Below are 24,586 nucleotides of genomic sequence, written 5' to 3' on the forward strand. Positions count from 1 at the left end.
TCAGGTGCTATCGGGCAGGGACTTGAAGAAGAGAAGGGAGTGAGCCTGCAGATATAGGGGCAGAGAGATGTCAACCTACAGTCACAGGAGACAGCAAGTGCAAAGGCCCTGAGGTAGGAGGGGGCCCAGCCCTTTCAGGAAAAAGCCAAGAAGGCCCAGGTGTCTGGAGCAGAAGAAGTGAGGACACATGAGGAGAGGATGAGGTTCCAAAGGTGAACTGGAGATGAAATAATGCAGGAACTTGTAGGATTTTGGCTTTTACGATGGGTAAGACGGAAAGCCAGCCAACTGTTTTGAGAGTGTCGTCATCTAAATGATGTTTAAAAGAATCGCACTGGCTGGTGTCCTGAGAATAGAACAGGAGGGGCAATAACAGAAGAACAGAGAAGAGTTCGGAGGCTAGTGCCTGAGGATGCTGGCTTGGACCAAGGATGGTGCAGGGGAGGTGGTGAGAAGTGGGTTAGCAGATGTGATTTTAAGAAAGCTGAAAGAGAGAGGGAGAAACTATTTTTCTGGGATGGTGAAAACCACAGAAAGAGCAGGTTTGGGAAAAAACAACAACAACAGGACTTCAGTGTTGAGCAGACCCTGCCTAAATAAGTCTGGAATTTGGGGCAGGAACAAAGAATGGCCATTGTTTAATGGCAGTTAAAGCCATTGGCCATATAATTACTTGCTCCCAATTTAAAATGTGACTAGAGGCCTGGTGTGGTGACTCACACCTGTAATCCCAGCACTTTGGGAAGCCGAGGCGGGAGGATCGCTTGAGGCCAGGAGCTTGAGATCAGACTGGACAACTTAATGAGACCACGTTCTACCAAAAAAAAAAAAAAAAAATTAAAAATTAGGCGGGCGTGGTGGTGCATGCCTGTAGTCCCAGCTATTCAGGAGGTTGAGTCAGGAGGACCACTTGAGCTCAAGAGTTCAAAGCTGCAGTGAGCTATGAGTGCACCACTGTACTCCAGCCTGGGCAACAGAGTGAGACCGTCTCTAAAAAATAAAAAATAAAATGGCAGAAAGAAAGTACTGGAGAAAAAATTCACAGAACCTGAGATCTGGGGGAGACCCCTCTCTTAGGCCTGTCTTTTTCCCCTTTCTGTTTTAAAAACCTTTTATCCATTTTTCTTTTTTATTCCAACAAACTTCAGTCTCCATAGAGACTGTCAAAAATTGCCAATGCCAACTATATTTCAAGTCATCACGGCTGGGTATTGGGAAAAGTTTTCAATTAGCAATAATCGCCCCTCGGATAAACCTCATTGGCTCCGATACTGTCGCTGTGCAAAGCTTACCCATTTTTCTATGCCTGTTTTCCTCACTATAGCTTTTTGGAAATTTCTCTTTTGCTCCACTAGGAATTGGAGAGAAGAGGATTCGATGACAATCAGAGTCAGCATGAGTGTGGGTGCTGCCTGCTGCGTTTCTTTGGGACCCGGTGGGAGGTAATTGAATCCTGGGGGTGGGTCTTTCCTGTGCTATTCTCGTGATAGTGAATAAGTCTCATGAGATCTGATGGTTTTATAAAGAGGAGTTTCCCTGCATAAGCTCTCTCTCTCTCTTGCTTGCTGCCATGCAAGATGTGACTTTGCTCTTCATTCACCTTCTGCCATGATTGTGAGGGCTCCCCAGCCATGTAGAACTGTGAGTCCATTCAACTTCTTTTCTTTGTAAATTATCCAGTCTCATGTATGTCTTTATTAGCAGCTTGAGAGTAGACTAATAGAGAGGGTTTGAAACGGACAGCAGGAAAGCAAGGAGGAAGCTTTCTGCTGTGTTCCTCTTGACTTCCCCTCTGTGGGTTTTGGCCATGGAGAAGATATTTTGGATAAGTTAAGGGCTACTTAAAAGTAGTTGATCTTGCCCTCTGACTAATTTAGGGGGCTGGAGAGGCTGATATCCAAGCCACTGCCACACCAGGCAAAGGGATGTCACAGATAAGTCAGTCAGAACCCCAGTAGTCAGATGCAGGCTCTCAGGAATCATTTTACCAGGATGCCTGAGGTCCTGACGTGGCTTGTGCAGGGCCCAAAAGTAGCTAGGACTCAGGCTGAGGGCCCTGCCAGAGGAAGGCTCTATTTCTGGGCAGCATAAAGCCTGTGCCAAGGGACCACAAACTAGGCTAAGTGGGAGTTTTGCCAGGCCTCTGGTAGGTCTACCGCACTGAGTAAGTGATAATCTTCAGCCCTGAAGCCCCACCGGCCAGAGAGGCCCAGGATCAAAGGGAGAGGCAGAGGAGGAGGACACTGCCTGAGAGACCTAGCATTTTTATCAGAGACTGAACCCTGCCCTGGAGGGCCTGGCTCAGTGCCTCTCAAAGTTCCAGTTGCATGAAGGCCACCCGGAGATCTTACAAAATGCAGATTTGGATTCAGTAGGTCTACAGTGGGGCCTGAGACTGGCCAGCCCCCAGCTGAGGCTGGTGCCACTGGGCTCAGGCCGCACTTTGAATAGCAAGATTCTTTGTTATTGGATCAAATCGCCGTTGAACTGGACTGGAATGTTAACAATTTCTTCTATGAGGTAGTGGTGGAGACTCAGGGGGAGAACAAGAGTTGTAGACTCATAACAGAAATATATATATATTTGTCAGGGTTTTCTAGAGAAACAAAAACAATAAGATGAGGTTTATTATGAGAATTGGCTCATGCAATCGTGGAGGCTAAGAATTGCCATGACATATAATCTGCAAATTAGAGACCCAGGAAGGTCAATGGAGTAATTCAGACTGAGTCCAAAGGCTTCAGTTAGGAAGAAGGTGGGAGAACACTGATGTCCCAGCTCAAGGGGAGAGAGTGAAAATGTGCCTTTCTCTGGCTTTTTTGTTCTATTCAGGCCCTCAATGAATTCGACATTGGTGAGGGTGGATCTTCTTCACTCAGTCCACTGATTCAAATGCTCATCTGCTTTGAAAACATCCTCACAGACGCACCCAGAAATAACGCTTTATCAGTTTTCTGGACATTCCTTGACACAATCAAGTTGACAAATAAAATTAACCATTACAAATCCACCTCTTATCAACCTGACACCCATATGTTCCTTAAAACATAATTAATCTCCAAATAAAGACAATAACAAGGTCATAATTTATCCCACAATGATACAACAATCCTGCCTGCAACTGAAACTCACTAATCCCTTCCCTGGAAGAGGAGGTAAAGTTCTTGCATAAACTTTACTCTTTGGATATCCTGTAACTTCAATAATATGATGTAAAATTAACAATACTTCAATACTGATATAAAGTCAATACATCTTATGTTACATGATAAGGGAATAAGAGGAAAGAAAATAAAGATATTTACTTCATATAGGTGTATATATATATATATATACACACAAACATATTGGGAACAAAATAAGGAGGAATACTCATGAAAATGACAGTCCTTTCTGTAACTGGTCACGTGGTCATAGCTGGTGTTTATAACTACTTTCTTTTACTGCCCATTTTGTGTTCCCTAAGCCTTCAGCAATCACTTCACCTGGTAATGATTCTTCACCTGGTGGAGTGACCCAAATATTCATTCGTGAAGGATCTGGGCCATTTATAGCCCTGCCTGAATTGGGTTGCTGTAGTTTCCGTTGACCTTAATACTAAGAGACACACTAAGGGACCTTTTGCATTCTAGACATACTCTTTCTTATGTCCATGTTGAAGTAGCAGTCTGATTTCCTCTTGGCAGTCCAGATCAATCACCCCAGCCAGCATCATTACTCCTCTCTTAGCCTGCTGACCCAGAGGCACGAGGAGTCCAAAGTGGCTGAATGGCAGTCTTAATTTCCAGTTCAATGAACTTGTGTCTGCTGGTGGAAACATTTCTCCTTCTGGAACTAAGACCTCTAGGCAAGCAGCGAGCATAAAGCCTTGGGAACGAGAAGCAAAAATCTTTGCTAGTGGGTCACTAGGGTTAATAGTCAGTGGTGCCACTATCATTTCCACCCCTTCATTCCTGGACCTGTGAATCCTGGCTGTGGGAGAAATAGAACCATATATTAGATGCTGGTTCCATGCATATACAGCCATCTGGAGAACCTTGCCCAGGCTGTGCAAGGTATTACCTCCTACCTGGTGCTATAACTGAGTCTTTTTTTAAAAAAAATTATTATTGTTGTTATTTTTTATCCAGTCATACTCCTGAACCAGAATAGGTTCAAAACGCCTACCAGTAACTGAGTCTATAAAAGGCCATTCCACTGTTCTATTAAGCCAGCTGCTTCAGGATGGTGGGGAACATGGTCAGACAGTGAATTCTTGGAGCATGGGCCCTTTGTTCTATCTCTTTCGATGTGTGGTGAGTTCCTTGAATAGAAGAAATGTTGTGTGGAATACCATGACAGTGGATAAAGCATTCTGAAAGTTCATGGATGGTAGCTGTGGCAGAAGCATTATGTGCAGGGAAGGAAAATCCATATCTAGAGTAACTGTCAATTTCGGTAAGAACAAAATGCTGCCCTTCCATGATGAAAATGGTCCAATGTAACCAACGTGCCACCAGGCAGCTGGCTGATCAGCCCCAGGGAATGATGCCATACTGGGAGCTTGATGCTGATCTCCATTGCTGGCAGATTGGGCACTCAGAGGTGACCATAGCCAGGTTAGCCCTGGTGAGTGGAAGTCCATGTTGCTGAGCCCACGCATAACCTCCATCCCTGCCACCATGGTCCCTTTGTTCATGAGCCCATTGGGTGATGATGGAGTGGCTGGGGAAAGAGGCTGACTTGTATTCATAGAATGTGTTATCTTATCCACCTGATTATTAAGTCTTTGGTCACCCTTTGGTGCTTTGGTGAACATCTACATGAGGCACAAGTGTCTTCACATTTTTTTTTTTTTTTGCCCATTAAGAGAGGTCTATCTACACACCTCTTTCCCAGATGTCTTGGTTACCAATTTCCCAGTCATGTACCTTCCAATTCCCTGACCATCCAGCCAAACCTTTGGCTACAGCCCATGAATCAGTATATAATCACATGTCTGGCTATTTCTCCTTCCAATCAAAGTGCACAACCATGTGCGCTGTCCAGACTTCTGCCCATGGGGAAGATTTCCCTCACTATTGTCCTTCAGCAATGTTCCAGAAAGGGGCTGCTGTCATGCTGCCATTACTGCCCACTTTCAGGTGGTGCCTGCGTATTGTGCAAAACCACCTGTAAACCAGGTCCAAGTCTCTTCCCTGTGATGGACTTACTTGTGTCTGTAGGGGCTGCTCAGGCCCTGGCATGTATATACCCCTTCCATTTGATGATGGAGTGCTGCTGTGCATGCCTAACTTTATGGCTTGTTGGGTCCAATATCAGCCAGTTCATGATGGAGAGCCCAGATTGCATGGGAACTTGGTGGCTCACGGTCAAGTGTTCAGTTTTTACTAAGGCCCAGTAGCAGGCCAAGAGCTGTTTCTCAAAAGGAGGGTAGTTATCCATGGATGGCAGGGCCTTGCTCCAAAATCCTAAAGGCTTCCATAAGATTGATTTACAGGGCCCTTCCAAAGACTCCAAACAGCATCCCTGTGTGCCATCGACACCTCAAGCATCATTTTATCTGCTGGATCATATGGCACAAGTGGCAGAGCAGGTTGCATGGCAGCCTGGACCTGTTGCAGGGCCTTCTCTTGTTCTGGACCCCACTCAAAACCAGCAGCTTTTAGGGTCACTTGTTAATGGGTTGGAGTAACACACCCAAATGTGGAATATGTTGGCTCTAAAATCCAAATTTGCCTACCAGGCATTGTGCCTTTTTCTTGGTTGTAGGAGGGGCCAGATACAACAACTTATCCTTCACCTTAGAGGGGATATGTCCCACACCACTGCACCCCTAGCAATTTCATTAAGAAAGAAGGCCCCCGGATTTTAGTCAGATTTATTTCCTACCCTCTGACATGCAAATGTCTTACCAGTAAGTCTAGAGTAGTTGCTACTTCTCACTCACTAGGTTCAATCAGCATAATGTCATCATATAATGGACCAGTGTGATATCCTGTTGAAGGGAAAGGTAATCAGGATTCCTGTGAACTGAATGATAAAATAGGGCTGGAGAGTTGATATGTCCTGAAGTAGGAGAGTAAAGGTGCATTGCTGGCCTTGCCAGCTGAAAGCAAACTGATACTGGTGGGCCTTATGGACAGGGATGGAAGAAAGGGCATTTGCCAAATCAGTAGCTGCATACCATGTACCAGGGATATGTTAATTTGCTCAAGCCATAAAACCACATCTGGTACAGCAGCTGCAATTGAAGCCACCATTGGTTCTTATGTTAACCTACTGTTATTCTAGAAGATCCATCTGTCTTCTACACGGGCCAATTAGAGCAGTTAAATGGGGACATGGTGGGAATCACTACCTTTGCGTCTTTCAAGTCACTGATGGTGGCAATAATCTCTGCTTTTCCTCCAGGACTGTAGTATTGCTTTTGGTTTACCATTTTCCTAGGTAAGGACAGTTCTAATGGCTTCCATTTGCCTTTATTACCATAAAAGCCCTCATTCTGGCCAGGCTCAGTGGCTCATGCCTGTAATCCCAACATTTTGGGAGGCTGAGGCAGGTGGATCACCTGAGGTCAGGAGTTCAAGGTTCAAGATCAGCCTGGCCAACATGGTGAAACCCCATCTCTATTAAAAATAAAAAACTTAGCTGGACATGGTGGGGGGTGCCTGTAATCCCAGCTATTTGGGAGGCTGAGGCAGGAGAATCACTTGAACTCTTGAGGTGGAGGTTGCAGTGAGCCGAAATCACACTACTGCACTCCAGCCTGGGCATCTCAAAAAAAAAAAAAAAAAAAAAAGCCCTCATTCCACAGGTCGGGGAACCAATGTGGTGATTCTGCCAGCTGCTGCCTGGTCCAGTGATGTATCTAGAAATGGGGAAATAAACTCAGGGTAAGTTCAAAGAACCACTGGCCCCACTATGAGATGGACCTAATCTAAGACTCCACTGATGCCCTGACTTCCGTAAGCCCATACTCTGAGTGGGGAAACCACAGTGACATTTTGGGTGTATACCAGGGTCCTTCCTTGAGGGGACCCTGCCTTCCTTTCATTCAAGAGGTTCTGGGTCTGTAAACTGGCTGAAATCTGGGAATTGACTGAGAGGCTATGATTCTTTTTATAATTAAAGTTAGACTTTTGTTCACTTGATCTGAAACTTTTCTGCCTATACAAATCAAGTCAGAATTTAGTAGGCATCCTATCTATTTTAATTCTAGGAGCACCACAATTAGCCAGTGCCAATAGTGTGCTAGTGTGCACGAGTCAATAGTGTGCGTGAGTTAATAGTGTGCCAGTTGACAGTGTGCAAGTTGATAGTGTGCACGAGTTGATAGCGTGCGCCAGTAGATAGTGTGTGGGAGTTGATAGTGTGTGCCAGTTGATAGTGTGCATGAGTTGATAGTGTGCATGAGTTGAATGTGTAACAGTTGATAGTGTGTGTGAGTCGATAGTGTGCCAGTTGATAGCATGCACTAGTCAATTGTGTGCACGAGTTGATAGTGTGTGTGAGTCAATAGTGTGTAAGAGTTGATCGTGTGTACGAGTTGATAGTGTGTGTGAGTTGATAGTGTGCGCGAGTTGATAGTGCGTGAGTTGATAGTGTGTATGAGTTGATAGTGTGTGCCAGGTGATAGTGGGTAAGTTGATAGTGTGCACGAGTTGATAGTGTGCACTAGTTGATAGTGTGCACGTGATAGTGTGTGCACGAGTTGACAGTGTGAGAGTTGATAGTGTGTCAGTTGATAGCGTGTGAGTTGATAGTGTGTGCATGAGTTGCTAGTGCACGAGTTGATTGAGTTGATAGTATGCAAGTTGATAGTGTGCACGAGTTGGTATTGTGTGCAAGTTGATAGTGTGCACGGGTTGATAGTGTGCACGAGTTGATAGTTGCACGTTGATAGTGTGTGCACGAGTTAACAGTGTGTAAGTTGATAGTGTGTGCATGAGTTGCTAGTGCGTGAGTTGATTGAGTTGATAGTGTGCAAGTTGATAGTGTGCACAATTTGATATTGTGCGCGAGTTGATATTGTGCACGAGTTGATAGTGTGCACGAGTTGATAGTGTGTGCGAGTTGATAGTGTGTGCGAATTGATAGGGTGCATGAGTCAGGCTACTCTGATTACTGGCTTTGCCTGCACTGCCTGTTGCGGTGGCCACGCCCACCTTGCCTTTGGTGATTGAGTGTTGCCATTTGGCTTCTGCCATCCTGAGATCCAATTACTCTCATTGCTTTGAGGTCTTCAAATTCTGATCTACAGAGAAGACCAGTCCCAGCACTCTTCAGGGACACTCCAAGGACTGTCATCACCGGTTTATTTTTTAAAGCATTTGCCACAGGTATGTCTTCTGGCTCCTCCCAGTGGAGGTGAGGAGGTCTTTAATGGCAAATCCACTCTGACATTCCAATCTTCCTAAACCCTTGAATCCCATCCCCTACCTTAAATCAAGGGAGATGGGACATTTTCAGTTTGCTCATGGCGGGCCATTTTTTGACCCACATTTCAGTCAATCAACCCAGCAAACTGTTAGAGCCCTTTCTCTCTCCCTGTGTGCAACACTGCACGCAGAATCTCTGTTTGGTGGGCCCACACCAATACAGTTGGCCAGATCCAACTTGATGTTCCTTCTACCATTATCCCATACCCTTGATATCCCTCCCTGCACACTCTCCCTGGGTTTCTGTCTGTATAAATTGGAAACATAAAGTAGTTTTTTGCAGTGTAGTGCGCTCCTCACAAGCAACACTTCGACCCTCACCTTTAGGAACCTGCTGGAACTTGAGTCTGGTCATAGGTCTAGAAGCAAACAGGGGTGATGGGGGCGGGTTCTGAGGAGAATCAGCATTGCCTTGCATGGCAACTGCCTCAGGGGAGGCCATTCACATTTCCTCTGGCCATGCAAGGTGAAACCCCTCATAGGGATGTAGAAAGGCTGGTATCACTGCTGGGTAGGAAGGCCACATCTCCCGGGTTGGGGACAGCGCTTCTGCTGGGGCTTGCAAAGGCCACTTTTGCTGATGGTTGCGAGGTCTCTTTCACTGGCAGAAAAGACTCATCAGAATTTAGGGGCTCAGTGTCCCCAGCTTCATCAGGGTCTTCCCACACATCCCTGTTCCAACGGACAGGATTCTATTCTGTCTTAATCAATGCCCTCACTTTACCAGTCATAGTAATTCAGCCAGTCTCAGTCTATGGCCTTCTTGTATTTATTATGGTGATTTTTTTTCTGTGTGTCTGGTTGTAGGGGGATTTTCACATTGAAAGCCAAAGGGGCACAGCACAGTCTCTGTCCTTGAGCTGCACCCACTTAACCAAAGTCCTGCCAGGCAGGCCTCTACTCCAGGTCTTCTGACTGCCACGTTCATATTGTTTTCACTCTTCATGGCAGCCAGGGATCCCACAGCCAAGGCCTGGGGGAGCACCTGACTAGTCGGTCGGGAAAGACACGGCCCCAAAGAGAAGAACCCAGGAGAGAAATTAGAAGGGAAAGGTGTGATCATGTCAGGATTTGATGGCTACACTGTGGTTCCTCTTGGTGACCAAGACCTCAATTCCACGAGCATTTGCCAAACACCTTTTAGGGCAGGTAGGTTCCATTCCTATAGTGCCATCAATCCATAGGAACACAAGGATGAGAAGAGATAGTCCTGCCTCAGGGGTTTCCTATCTGTCAGGGAAGGTAGGTGTGCAAATAGCCATACTTCTACGGTTCATGTTAATCTTCCTTTATGCAAATCTTCAGAATACAGTGTGGTTGTTTAGATAGAATCTAATAGGACCATGTAGGATCTATAGTCTAATAGGTAATTGTGTCATGGAAAAATAAAATATATTACTTCAACATTTCATGGAAACTTTGCAGCAGCTTCAATTGGTCCTGTTTGTACCTCTCACCCCACCTTGTGGCCATTTATCTGAGTTGCAAGGTCAGTTCTTGGGTGAATCCTCTTGGAAAATGAATTTACAAATCTAAATGTATCTTGAAATGTTACTAAACGTCTCAGAGAATGACAGCCTAACTGTTGAATGGGACATCTTTTGTACTTTGGAGCCCTGGAAACTTCTCAGTACATTTTGTCTGGCTGTTTTTTGAAACTGAAAAATATTACCTTTTCGCTTAGGTGGTTTTCATGAGTTGATTTCTAAAGAGGAAAGGATCTTTTAAGTGTTTTTTCCAGCCATGTTTTGTTAGACCAAGACAACCAGAGAGAGAGAGAGAGAGAAGAAAGGTGAGGAGAAGAGAGGGGAAGAAAGAGAAAAATTAATAAAATACAAACAGTAAAACAACAACAACAACAAAAGCAAAACCAACTATTTTTGAAAGCACTAAATCTTAAATAGCACAAAAGTAAGATATTTTGTTCCAAATATTTGAAGGCATTATATATGGCTATCCCATCTATCAAGTGCTGTATAGTTTTATGATCAAGATGTATTTATTAAGTAGCCTTTTTTTTTCCTATTAGGCATGGTGCAAAGTGAGTTAAGCAGATTAATTCCAAAGGCTTAAAGTAGCAACACCATTATTAAAAGTTACTATTATTCCAGGAGGAAAAATAAAATAGGAAAAATTAGCAGTTTGTTATTAGGTGTAAATAGTGATAACAAGAACTCAAATACTTGTTGGTGTCAAGAGGTCGGGAATGGGAACCTTCAGTCTTCAGCCATGATCTTCATCAATTGGTTTTCCCATTATATGAGATTACATTTTGACATTTTCCACTCCAAAGCAACTTTAAGTCCTGTCTTCCAACCAATTGCTGCTCCTAACTCTCTCCTATAGAAATTGTGGAGCCACCATCTCTAAACATCCTGCCTAACAGGACTTCTAGAAGTTCGCCAAAGGTCTCCTCAACCCCAGTTCAGTGATATAATTTTGGTTTCTGAAGAGTGTTGACATTTATGGATCATCTGGTTGGAGAACTAAAGAAATTTCTGGCAAGTGGATACCACATTGACAAGGTGCTCATCAACTGGGTGAGTGAGCCAGTTAATTACTCTAGTGTGACTCACAAGCCTGCCAGTCATTAAACAAAGCAGGCTGTTCATTGTGTTTAACTGCGAGATCTGCCAGACTCAACTCGAAAGGTGGTTTCCTTTAGCTGCAAACTGCGTGCAATTCAGATCTCTCATTCCCATGACCATAAGACTGCAGGCTAATGTGAGGTCAAAAAGTATTCAAAACATCTGGCGGAAATGCCTGGTTCATATTTAAAACAAAGGTTTAGTAAAAAGAAAAGATGAAAATGATTTGAAAGGGACTAACTACAATAACCACAAATGAACCAAATAACAAGTCAAAAATTTAGCAAGAAGTCCCTGAATAGCTACTTCTCTGAGTGGCTAAGATGGCAGGTTTAAAGAGATGTAATGTGGAAGATTATTTTAATGCCCAGGAGAAAACATATATTTCATTCACAAATAATAGATATAAAATCTAAATCAGATGGGCTCACAGAGAGAAGAACAGAGAGCTAAGGAGAAAGGAGGCAGTGGAGCACATTCGTTCATTCATTCATTCATTCAGCATTTATTTATTGAGTGCTAAATCTATTCATTCATTCAGCTCAGCATTCATTTGAGTGCAGGTACTCAGCTAGGCAAGAATGATACCAAAGCCAGAGAGTCTGTGTTTATGGAGCTTCAGCCTAGATGGAGGTAAGAACATGAATAGTGTCAGCTGGGACCATGGCTACTAGGAGAGGTAGCTGTGCCGTATAATATTTTTAAAAGGAACAAATAGGCACAGAAAGGCTCCTGAGAAAGTGACACTTGGGTTGAAAGGGGTTAATTCCTAGACAAGAGGAGAAGAGTCCTGCACGTAGTGGGAACAGCATGAGCAAAGGCCCTGTGGCACGAGGAGCCCGGTGAGTACAAGGGCCTGTGAAAGAGCAGTGTGGCTGCGGCGCAGGCTGTGAGCTGGTAGGACCTGGAAGATGCAGGGCTCTGAGGGCCGTGTCGGGAGTGAATCGGTAACATGCTCTGTTCCCCTGCTCCTCTCAGAAAGTAAGTAGATCTCCTGCTTAGAGGAATGTGACAAGGCAGAAAAGAACTGCAAGGCTCCTCTGGCTTTGGTTTTCATAAAAAAAAGTGTTAGTGGGTGCCTAGTGTAGTGGCTCACGCCTGTAATCCCAGCACTTTGGGAGGCCGAGGTGGGCAGATGGCTTTGAGTCCAGGAGTTTGAGACCAGCCTGGCCAAAATGGTGAAACCCTGTCTACCAAAAAATACAAAAATAAGCCAGGCATTGTGGCTCATGCTTGTAGTTCCGGCTACTCTGGAGGCTCAGGTGGGAGGATCACTTGAGCCCAGGAGCTGGAGGTTGCAGTGAGCCGAGATCACACCACTGCACTCCAGCCTGGGTGAGAAAGCGAGACCCTGTCTCAAAAATAAAAATAAAAATAAAATAAAATAAAATAAAATGTGTTAGGGGAATGCAAGGGACTCCCAATTCAGGAAAAATGTTTAGAAGGTCTCCTTCCATCAAACTTGAAAGAGTTCCCTGGGGGCTGAGGAAGGAAGAGGAAGGTGAGGAAAGGGGTGGATGTGGGTGCTGAGGATCCCACTGAGAGGGTTCCTGCTCTCCACTCTTCCTAGAGAACCCAGGGTGGGCAGGGGGCTTAGGTGGGAGTGGGGAAGGCCCACGGGAAGGTCAGGCAGCTGGGGCCTTGGGCAGCCTCACAACATGGCTAAGGGGCATCAGAAAGAGCCACTGAGCCTGGCAGACCATGTGGTCCCATTGGGGCAAGATGAGGGATGTTTCAGCAGTGACCCAGGAGGACCCGTGACAATCTGGGCCTCTGTCTGGACCCCTCCCCATACACATCATGGGAGACCCCTAGACTGTAGATCCAGTCCCAGGGAAGGCAGAATGGGGTGCATGAAATTTACAGATTAACTGGGATGTGGTTCTTGCAAATGCAACCATACCGAGATAATAGAGAGGAAAGGAGGTGGGGGAAGAGAGACCTTTTATTTATGCACTTCTATAAGCATAGACTACCTCTGGAAAGATAGGCAAAAATCACTGGCTGTGGTTGTCTTTGGTGAGGGAATACGTGACAAGGGAGATAAACTTTGGCTCTTTGTCCTTTTGAGTTTTGTGACACACGTACCACTTACTTATTTTCAAAAATGTGAGCAATGTTGAAAATCCTAACACTAGATAGAAATGAATTTGTTTATTTTTTGTGGGGTTTTCAATTTGCTTTAGCAGACGAGAAAACTTAGAATCTAGTGCTTTTACCAAGGGGCTCCAACTCGCCTTAGTCGGGGGACTACAAGTGCATATGACTTTAGGAAAAATCTGTGCCACCTGCCTTGTGTAATATATTATTGTGTCTTTGTACTTACGTAGATCAGTAAGCTATTTCCGATTCTTTCAGTAGAGCACGTGGGATGAAACTTAAATAAGAATAGGCCGCATTTGGTGGCTCATGCCTGTAATCTCAGCATGGGAGGCCGAGGTGGGCAGATCACTTGAGGTCAGGAGTTCAAGACCAGTCTGGCCAACATAGTGAAACCCCACCTTTACTAAAAATACAAAAAAAATAGCCTGGCGTGGTGGCACAGGCCTGTAATCTCAGTCCCTCAGGAGCCTGAGACATGAGAATTGCTTGAACCCGGGAGGTGGAAGTTGCGGTGAGCCAAGATCGTGTCACTGCACTCAAGCCTGGGTGACAGAGTGAGACTCTGTTTCAAAAAAAAAAAAAAAAAAAAAAGAATAGTACTTAAACTTCTTTTTTAAAAGTTCAATAAGAAAAAGTTTCTGAGTCATTCTAGGTAAGTCAATGCAGTTATATTCCTAGTAATAGTAAAGGATGTTGGGAGATTTTATTGGCTTGCATGTTACTCCTACTCCAGTTATGATGGTATTTTCTCATTCTATTTCCGACTCTGCTTTAAATTTTTAGAAAGAGGTAGAGGATTCTCATTTATATGTATTCCTTCTCATTTCTAAATTGACACCTCTATATGTATGGTACAGGTTGTATGTTTCATTTGCGACAATTATTTAATTATACAGTTTTCAAATTTTTCAGTTAAAAGAGAATACAAGAAAGCAGACGTGAATGGAAAATGCTGACAAACATCTGTGGCATCGGGAGTAGAATTCTGTGATGCCAACCTTTAAAGAAGGTGCCAGAACTGTGCAACCCTAATCTGGGAAGGACACATTTCTTGCTCTGCAGTTAGCAACAGCGATGTTGCAGTGACTCAACATATAGTTGCTGACTGATCAGTGGCATCTTCTGAAGAGATTAGTTGAATTTATTTCTTAAGAATGGAGTCTCAAATGATTTTTCTTTTCTTTTCTTTTCTTTTTTTAGTACAATGGACCTTTATCTCAGAGTTTAAATTTATTTGCAAGTGATCTGAAAAGTCCAAGGTATGTAGCAACATAGACTGGCTTGTGGCTAGGCATTGGGTGTGCTTTAACGCTGGTGTGCAGGAACAATCCTGTGGCCAGTGAATGAGCCTAGCTGGCTACTAGCGTGTCCATTGCTACTGGAGTGATCTGTTCTCTATTTATTTCCTCATTTACGATAATTATCCATAATGGTCCAAAGAGATCGCTTTGCCTTTCTCCATTAGGCTTACCATATTTTATGAAGAAAATCATACTCCATAAGTGGAACTTGCTATTTGGAATTCCTCAAAGGTCAAGGATCCACTGGTATGTCTTTGAATGAGACACGGAGGAGGGGACCTTAAGTTCCTTTCGCTTATAAATTAAGTATACCTATCGCTGAATGCCTCTCCGTTCATATGTTGAATAAATGTAGCTGTGTTTGGGCTGGGCATGGTGTCTCACACCTGTAATTCCAGCACTTGAGAGGCCAAGAAGGAAGGATTGCTAGAGATCAGGAGTTCAAGACCAGCCTGGACAACTTAGTGAGACCTCGTTGGTTGGTTAACTAAGGTTAGTGACACCTTAAATTTTAAGACAATTAAAAAATATTAGCCCAGCATGGTGGCATGTGCCTGTAGTCCCAGCTACTTGGGAAGCTGAAGCAGGAGGATTGCTTCAGCCCAGGAATTTGAGGTGGCAGTGAGCGATGATCGTGCCTTTGTTTTTAACCCCATCAATTTCAATTTAATTCATTTAATATCTTTCTTTCCCTCTGTCTTGTCTTTTTTTTTTTTTTTTTTTTTTTTTTTTTTTTTTTTTTTTTTTTGAGGCAGGGTCTCACTCTGTCACCCAGGCTGGAGTACAGTGGCATGATTATAGCTCACTGCAACCTCAAACTCCTGGATTCAAGTGGTCTTCCTGCGTCAGACTCCTGAGCAGCTAGGACTGCAGGTAAGTGCCACCATGCCTAGCTAAGTTTTTAAATTTTTTGTAGAGATGGGATCTTGCTATATTTCCCTGGCCTCACGTGATCCTCCCACCTTAGCTCCCAAAGCACTGGCATTGTAGGCATGAGCCACCGTGCCCTGTCCATTTTTTTAAACTATCTAAAGATTTCCACCCTGCTGAGTCCCATGGCCCTCTCTTCTTTTTCTTCTTAGGTTCACCCCATCAATGTTTTCTTCATTCATCTTCTTTCTTTAATTTGATAAGTCTTCTTGAACTATTGCTCAATTCTGCAGGATTATTCCTGCAGAACATCACATGGAGTGACCATGTAGAAGGGGCCCTTTTAACCACAGCGTTTACCATGACCTGGATAATGGGCATAGTCAGTGGATTAATAGGAACCCAAATATGTTCTTCCACTCTGCAGCATTTAAAACCATGGGTACTGCTCCTAAATTAGTTACTCTCATAATCCATTTTAAAGTTTCCTCAGGAAGCTGATGATACTAATCTACAAAGTGGAACAGTCTCTTCACATTATGCCCTCTGGTTTTCATAGTTACTTGGTTTTGCCCGTCTTTCACATTGACCACCTTCTTGGTAACTACGGGTCTCAAAAGTACCTTCTATTACCCTGGCATGACTTTTCTGTTTGTGGATGGCTTTGAGGTACTTTGTGTTGCCCTGGCATAATCTTACCCTTGTGTATGAGTGGCTTTGAGGCTAGTGGCCTGAGCTCAGACAGACTGAAATCTGAGCTTGGTCCAGCCTTGAGGTTGAGGCCTGGCCCAGTACCCTCTTTTGCCTTCCCTTCAGCTATTATAGATAGCAATAACCAAAATATCATGTATTTAGTGCACTTCTTATTAGCTTGCATTTCCTCATGCGTCCAGGGAACCAACTCCCTGGGAGCTCCCTTTTATCCTTTCTCTTTTTATCCATTTAGCTTTATCTGTATCTTTTCTTAAACTTTATTTTGAAAAAAAAAACAAACCCTTTAAATGACAAAATTACACCTAAACTAGACAAAATTACGTCTCCTTTAGCAAAAAACACATCTTCATGGTTTTTTTATAACTTCACCCAAACCCATCCTACTTTCTTTATACACTCTGTATATAGAATTGTTTTTCTTATATCTAGTAGGTTTTTTTTTTTTTTTTTTTGAGATGGAGTTTCACTCTTGTTGCCCAGGCTGGAGTGCAAAGGTGCAATCGTGGCTCACCGCAACCTCCACCTCCTGGGTTCAAGTGATTCTCCTGCCTCAGCCTCCCGAGTAGCTGGGATTACAGGCATGCACCATCATACCCGGCTAATTTCGTATTTTTAGTAGAGATGGGGTTTCTCCATGTTGAGGCTGGTCTCGAACTCCTGACCTCAGGTTATATCTAGTAGTTTTAATTACATAAATTAATTATAATATTAACTCTTAGTAACTCTTATTTTTATTGAAAAACTGGGAAGTAAGCAATCATAATTGTATATCAGATGCAGAGGCCGTGAACAGAGATGTGGAGATAACACCTGACCTTTTCCAACATAGCCAGAAGGCACAGTTGGGTCAGGGAGAACTCTGCATATGTTCCCAGGCCTTACCATGGCTATTTGTTTAGAGCCTGGTTCTAAGACATAAGTTCACAGACAAGTCAAACAATTACCAAAAATATCGCCGAGTCAAGTTTATGAACATAAAACATCTAGGAGAGCTAGCTTAAACCTGTTTGACCAGCAGACCCAGACAAAAATGTCTGAACTGTATTTAGTTCTGACAGTTCTGAAGACATTCATATTTATTTTACCAACTATTTTAAAACTTACTTTTTTTTACCAAAAAAAAATTTTTTTATTTATTTTGGTAAATAAAAAGTTTTATTTACCAAAGACTTACTAAAGTCATGTGAGCTAAAAAGCATTGGAGTTAGTTTCCCTTTTCCTAAAAATGACATTGATTTAAGTGCTTACTTTCTCATTAAGTCAGTTAACTGGAGCTCTTTCATATATTTTGGTAGTGCAATATCACATACGCATGACACATATCAACATATAGACATAGAGACACACAGAGAGAAGCAGGTCTTAAAGATTTATAAGACTCTTTGTTTGCCAGTTTTCAAGTAGCTTCCCTCTCTCCTTTAGACTAGCGATCATTTTCAAAGACATAGTTCTTAGATAAAATAAGGTGGAACATTTACATCTCAAAAGCACAGAACTTAATCTAAATACCATTATTTGCTGAGACAAAGGGCATAGGTGAAAGCCCAGTTAAGACAATATTGCCAGAAAAAGTGTCTTAAACAAGGTAAGGTTTTTAATGTAAATGTTAAGACTTTGTCTTCTTACTATAAACGTTTCTAGTAGTTTAGGTACAGAGAATGAGACACTCTTATAAATAGAGATTTCCTTTACAGATATAAATTTCTTTTACAAAGACTATCAAAATAGCCAGCTAAATGTAGACTGATTAATTTGATAGGTGGGCTTTTCAAGTTGGTTTGCTTCTTGATTAGATTACTGGCATGAAAGTTGAGCTGTTTGATGAATAGGGCAAAGGAAATCAGGCGTAGCTGGAAGGCAGAACACTTAGATCTCCCAAAATCAGGGATCCCATCTTTACACTGAATTATGGGTCCCCAAAAGAGGAAAGTGCCACTGGGCTGGACCCTGCAATACTTCCATAGTGCACCTCACTGCAATGACATTCCCCCAAGGCTGGTGGGCAATTCAACACCAATCAGCTCACTCTGTGATCCTCCATCCCCCATGGGAGTCTCATCCCTCACTGAGGGGTGTTTCCATAGCTTCTAGGTGCCCAAATTATGCTTTTCATGTCAAAACGCACAAAGAAACAAGTATTCCTCTGTAGTAATAACCATCTACTGTAAACAACTGCTGTTAGCCATCTCTAACACTGTAGCTCTTGCCTGTGACTCACCAGCCATCACACACTAATGTCAAGTTCTCTAACAGTATAAAGTAACCTCTGGTAGACCCCAAAAGCCAAAGAGACTGGGTTATGCAATACAAAAGAGCAGAATTTTATATCTGAGAGGAATCTGTCTCTTTACAACTCTTGAGGTTTCATTAAAAAGTGAAAAGGAAAAATCAGAAGTCCCCCTGAGCCCCCTAAAAGAGGAGCCTTCAGCATCTCTTCTGTTTTCCTTAAGGGATCTCAGGCTGTTAGAAAATCTCTTTTTTGTTTTGTTTTGTGTTTTGGTCCCCTCTTGTGGCACTGAGGGTGGCAAGAGGAAGGAAAAACAGACAGAAGTAAATGGAAAAACAGAATTCAGTTGACTCGTTTTTGCCTTTGGCTAAATAAAGTAGTCTATGGCTCCTACTGATTGGATGGTTTAGTGAGGCCCTTGGTTGGGCCCCAGGTTGGCCACAGCCCTGGTAGAGCACTGAGAAGACGTTGGAATTTGACTATAAAGGAAGTAAAAGTCATAAGAAGGCCTGTAATCCCAGCACTTTGGGAGGCTGAGGCGGGTGGATCATAAAGTCAGGAGATAGAGACCATCCTGGCTAACACGGTGAAACCCTATCTCTACTAAAAATACAAAAAATTAGCCAGGGGTGGTGGCATGCACCTGTAATCCCAGCTACTCGGGAGGCTGAGGCAGGAGAATCATTTGAACCTGGGAGGCGCAAGCTGCAGTGAGCCGAGATCACACCACTGCACTCCAGCCTGGATGACAAAGCGAGACTCCGTCTAAAAAAAAATTGTAACAAGGTAAAAGCCACCACAAAGGACATGCAGACCTCTGCTGGTCGCTTGGTGCCAAAAAAAGGCAACTATTGACTAAAGAGTTCTTATAAAGAATATTTTCCATTCTACTGCAGCAGCTGCTAGCTGCCTTTCCTTACCCCAGTGAGATAGATGGCTCTCAGTTAACAATCACTTGAAACCTGCCAGCATTTTTGGAGTGTCCCTGTACTCATGTGTTGGTCCACAAGCATCTACATGGGGAACCACACCACTCCACATAGAAGTGGCTGCCACCCATGGATTTTCCCCCATGGATACTTCATTCCCTTCACTCATTTCTTGGTCTCTCAGCTCCTGGTTAACTCACCAAATATTCTGAAGTGGCAGATCTCTGCAAAACTAGCACTTAAGGCTGAGGAAGGCCGAGCGTGGTGGCTCATGCCTGTAATCCCAGCAATTTGGGAGGCCAAGGTGGGCGGATCACCTGAGGCCAGGAGTTCAAGACCAGCCTGGCCAACATGGCAAAACTCTGTCTCTACTAAAAATACAAAAATTGGCCAGGCATGGTGGTGCATGCCTGTAGTCTCAGGTACTCCTGAGAGGCTGAGGCGGGAAAATCGCTTGAACCTGGGAGGTGGAGGCTGCAGTGAGCCGAGATTGCACTATTGCATGCCAGCCTGGACAACAAGAGCGAAACTCTGTCTCAAAAAATAATAATAAAAAAACGTCTGAGGAAGCTGAGAGGCTGAAGGAAGAGGCTGACAAATCCAGTTTCACAGGAAAAAACAAAACAAAACACTTAATAGGGACTTATGATCAGAAGCCATGTCTTAGGCAGCCAGAAGATGAGATGTCCCTGGACCATCAACCCCCAGGTGCAGGGCTCATATACCATAGGGAATTGGCCTAATGGAAGGACTTCTGATAAATGTGGGTTTCTGGTAACCATCAGTGTTGTTTTGACTTAAGGACAGGATTTACGGTAATCACATGGAAATAGAAATCTTAGAGGCATTCCCGAAACTTGGGTTAATCAGAAATCAATATAGTGGCTTAGCATTCACCATGCTAAGTTTCTTTAGCCTTCACATAGAGTAACTCTTCTTTCTCTTACATTTTAGGTTAAGATGCAAGACTGGCTAGAAGGATAAGCAGTGGGAACAACGGCACAGGAGATGTCCTTATGGGTCCCCAACACTTTCTCTTTTGCCCTTTGGCAGGTGCTAGTGACAGGTGAGACCTGACCAGAAGTGGGAAAAGGGAAGTGAGATTTGATTTTCAGGAGATTTGATTGCAAACCTGATTATTATGTAAACTGGAACCAATTCTGACATATCTACTGTCCCAGTCTGACATTCCTAACCCATGCCAAACCCTGCACACGAGGGTATTTTTTTAAAAAGACCCAGAGTTTGTGTATTTTTGTTATTTTCCTGTCAGGCACTCAGGAGCCCTGGGATCTGCCATCTTATCATTCATCATTAGTGAAGGGAAGTCCCAACCACAGAGGAGAATTCCGAATAATATCTTCCCTTTGTAAACATTTCTGCCAATTTCTAAGGACTTTACTCATCTATCCTGAGCTTTGTAACCACTCTGTGAGGCAGGAAGAAAGAAAAGGTTTTGTCATCTTCACTTTATGAGTAAGAAAAATAAGATTGGAGAGGTTAATTGACTTGCCCAAGGTCAAACAGCCTGTAGGTGGTTGAGCAGAAATTTAATCCTGTGTCATCTGACTCCAGGGCTCAGTGCGGAGAACATTGACCTGGGAATCTGGGGATCTGGTTAATGTTTTAGATCTGCAGGTAACTCTCCTGCATCCCATGGTAACCACTTGTCACTGGAAAGTAGGAAGTTGGGGTCACCTGGGGGATCCCTAGGCTCTGTGATTCTCTCTGCTGATGGGAAGTATGGCTATTCATTTTTCCCTCCCAATGCTCCCCAGTATTACTCAAGCTATGGAAATTAGGAATAGAGGTTAATACATTCCAGAGAGAATTTATTTCTTTCCTATAAGTACAGATATGGTGAAAAATCACTGAGGAATTAGCAAAATCCCTCGACAGCCCCAAACCTCCTGAAGTAACTTGTGCTGCCTGAATCTGAAGTTAAGCTCTGGCTTTGTCCTAAGCTGCTGGCGAGCTGCCCATCTAATTACAACATGGCAGGAATCTCCGTTATGGCTTGCAGAGCAACAATGTGCTTTACCTGAAATTCACCTATGAAAACTGTCATTTTAGAGTGTGAGCAATGAGAGGCTGTTACAGAGTCTGAATTTGGGGTGTTGTGATTACTTTTTTTTTTTTGAGACAGAGTTTCACTCTTGTTGCCCAGGCTGGAGTGCAGTGGTGCGATCTTGGCTCACTGCAGCCTCCGCCTCCTGTGTTCAAGTGATTCTCCGGCCTCAGCCTCCCGAGTGGCTGGGATTACAGGCACGCGCCACCACGCCCGGCTCATTTTGTATTTTTAGTAGAGATGGGGTTTCTCCATGTTGATCAGGCTGGTCTTGAACTCCTGACCTCAGGTGATCCGCCTGCCTCGGCCTCCCGAAGTGCTGGGATTATAGGCATGAGCCACCGTGCCCGGCCCTGTTGTGGTTACTTTGAACTTGATGTCACCCATTGAAGCCACCTCTGCATTTCCTTCAGTAGACTTCTGCCGGTGTTCCTAACTCTACAAACTGACTTTTTTTCTTTGGTAATGACATTTCAGCCTTCTGAATGCTGAATATTGCCTTGATTTCTATGGTAACATCCCAGAAGGGAGATCAAACGAATAGGTTCACATCATATCACATAAGCTCCGTGTCAAATCCATGAGAGGAAATGGGTTTGGGCAAGACCAGCACCATCATCAACTTCCTGGCATCCCTGGCACTCCACCTCTCCTCAGCAACGCCCTCCTCCTCTCCTGGGACAACTTTGCTTTTCACATCGCTCAGCTCTTCCTTGCTTTACAGCAGAGTGGTGGTAATTGATGTGAATGTTCTACTAAACAGACAGAAGCGTGAGCCGGAGTCCTCTTAGTTAATAGACAGTTCAGTTCTATCAAGCTTGTTGAAATACTTTGCATTCTGATATACTTTTTAATTTTTTAATTCATTTTATTTATTTTTGAGACAAGATCTCAGCTCTGTCACCCAGGCTGAAGTGCAGTGGTGTGATTTCCACTCACTGCAGTCTCTACCTCCCAGGCTCAAGCAATCCTCCCACCTTAGCCTCCCGTGCGGCTGGGACCACAGGCATGTGTCACCATGCCTGACTAATTTTTTTTTTTTGTAGACATGGGGCTTCACCATGTTGCCCAAGGCTGTTCTTGACCTCCTGGATTCAAGCAATCCTTCCACCTCGGCCTCCCAAAGTGCTGGGATTACAGGCATGAGCCACCTCACCACTGGCTGGACTCCTCCGATTGACTTCTATTCACCAGAATGTTGATGGCTGTGGTTCTCACCCTGTTGTTGTTTGCATGGGAATATTCCCTAGAAAAGAGATAAGGCCTCTCTCCTGCCTTTCTTCCACCCAGATTAAGACTGTGAGATGAAGACAGAAACAGCATCCGCTGAGGCACCTTCTCTTGTGAGTTCTCTGCTGCCAACAGACCTGGGGTGGGCACAGCGCGGGAGGCAGGTGATAAGGGGAAGTGAAAGCATCATTACAGCCGAGAGGCCTTAAAATGGTACAGAAGCCTGGCCTGACGCTGTGAGTCCAAACCTCTGGCTTTACAGGGTTTCTCTGAAATCTGGTCTGAGAATTTAACTTCTTCCTTTCTGGTTGGACCCTTGAAGGTAGCATGATATAAGTAGCACACCAAAGTGTCAAGATTGGGATGAAAGCACATCTTCCTTAGAATAACTTTCTTAAGCACTATTTTAGGTCTCTGTGTCTTAAACCATGGGCTTCTTAGACTTTTGGACGCTATATGTAAGTTGTGACTCTTGAGGGTATATTTGTTTCCTGGGGCTGCCATGACAAAGCACCACAAAGCCAGTGGCTTAAAGAACAGGGATCCTCTCCAAGCTCCAGAGGCCAGAAACCAGACATCAGCTACACTCCCTCTGAACCTCGTAGAGAGAATCTTCCCTTGCCTCTTCTTAGCTGATGGTGTCAGCCGACAATCCTTGGGTGTTCCTTGGCTTGTAGACACATCACTCCAATCTGCCTCCATCATCACAGAGCTGTTTCCCTGTGTCTGATATGAACACCAGACCCATTTCCCTGGGTCTCTTATACAGATACCAGTCATGTTGGATTCAGGGCCCACCCTAATCCAGTATGACTTTATCCCAATTTACCTAATTATTTTGTGTTTCGTTTTGTTTGTTTGTTTTGAGACAAGGTCTTGCTCTGTTGCCCAGGATGGAGTGCAGTGGCGTGATCACAGCTCACTGCAGCCTCAACCTCACAGGCTCAAGTGATCCTCCTGACTCAGCCTCCAAAGTAGCTGAGATTACAGGTGCATGCCATGATGCCCAGCTAATTTTTGTACTACTTTTTGGTAGAGATGAGGTCTCCCTATGTTGCCCAGGCCGATCTCGAACTCCTGGGCTCAAGTGACCCACCCACCTTGGCTTCCCAAAGTGCCAGGCTTAAAGGCGTGAGCTACCCTGCCCAGCCTACTTTACCTAGTTACATCTGTAATGACACTGTTTCAAAATAAGTCGACATTCTGAGGTACTGGGGATTAAGACTTCAGCATATTTTTGGGGGGAACAATTTAACATGTAACAAGAAAGAATACAGAATCCAAGATTTCCTAGACATATGTGTCCAGAGGACTTTTTTTTTAAGTTGAGGGTCTCCCTCTGTTGCCCCAGCTGGAGTGCAGTGGCCCCATCACGGCTCACTGCAGCCTCAACTTCCTGGGCTCAAGCAATCCTCCCACCTCAGCCTCCAAAGTAGCTGCAACTACAGACACACACCTCTACGCCTGGCTAATTTTTTATTTTTTTTTATTTTTTGGAGAAATGGAGTCTGGCTATGTTGCCCAGGCTAGTCTCAAACTCCTGGGCTCCTCCTGCCTCAGCCTCCTAAAGCGCTGGGATTACAGGCATGAGCCATGGCACCAGGCCCAGAGATTGAAGATCAAAGAGAATGGTGTGGAACTACAGACCTGTGGAAGCTATTGGTAGAAGGATGCCCTTGGCTCTCCGAAATCCTTGCTCATAGACTTCTCCAGCTCACCTTAAATATTACTGTCAACATCACTGTCTTGTCGTTCAGGCTGTGACACCTTTATTCTTCCATTTCAATTTCCTAGAGGGCCATGGAGCTTGCCACCCACGAGAGGAACTCCTGCCTTTTGAGTGAGGTTGCACAATTGGCCTGTTCCTTCCAAGCTCATGAACTTGCTCTCTCAAATGGAAACTGGGACCCTCTCTAAGTGTGTGCCTGCCAGCTTGTGGTGGAGTCTGTTTTTTTTTGTTTTGTTTTTTTAAACAAGAGAGAATATTTTGCTTCTGCCAAGATTGACATGGCTTCAAAAGTGCAAACCATCTCACTGCAGCTGCTCTGCACCCTCCTGGACCCTCTAGTTATGCTCTGGTCTTTCCTCTGGTCTTTTTGAGACTGGCCTATGCACTGTTTCACCTGTTCTGTCCCT

The 24,586-nt window shown here is 44.1% G+C and overlaps 1 non-coding gene across 1 annotated transcript; it reads right to left on the reverse strand.

Annotated features, from left to right (window-relative positions):
• Positions 1-1,148: 1,148 nt before the first annotated feature.
• Positions 1,149-1,289, reverse strand: LOC112440148 (U4 spliceosomal RNA). The gene has a single exon (XR_003028338.3). It is a non-coding gene; the product is annotated as a U4 spliceosomal RNA (small nuclear RNA).
• Between the last annotated feature and the right edge of the window lie 23,297 nt (positions 1,290-24,586).

Source organism: Pan paniscus, chromosome 5 (genome assembly GCF_029289425.2).
Source record: "Pan paniscus chromosome 5, NHGRI_mPanPan1-v2.0_pri, whole genome shotgun sequence".
In the NCBI taxonomy this organism is placed as follows: Eukaryota; Metazoa; Chordata; class Mammalia; order Primates; family Hominidae; genus Pan; species Pan paniscus.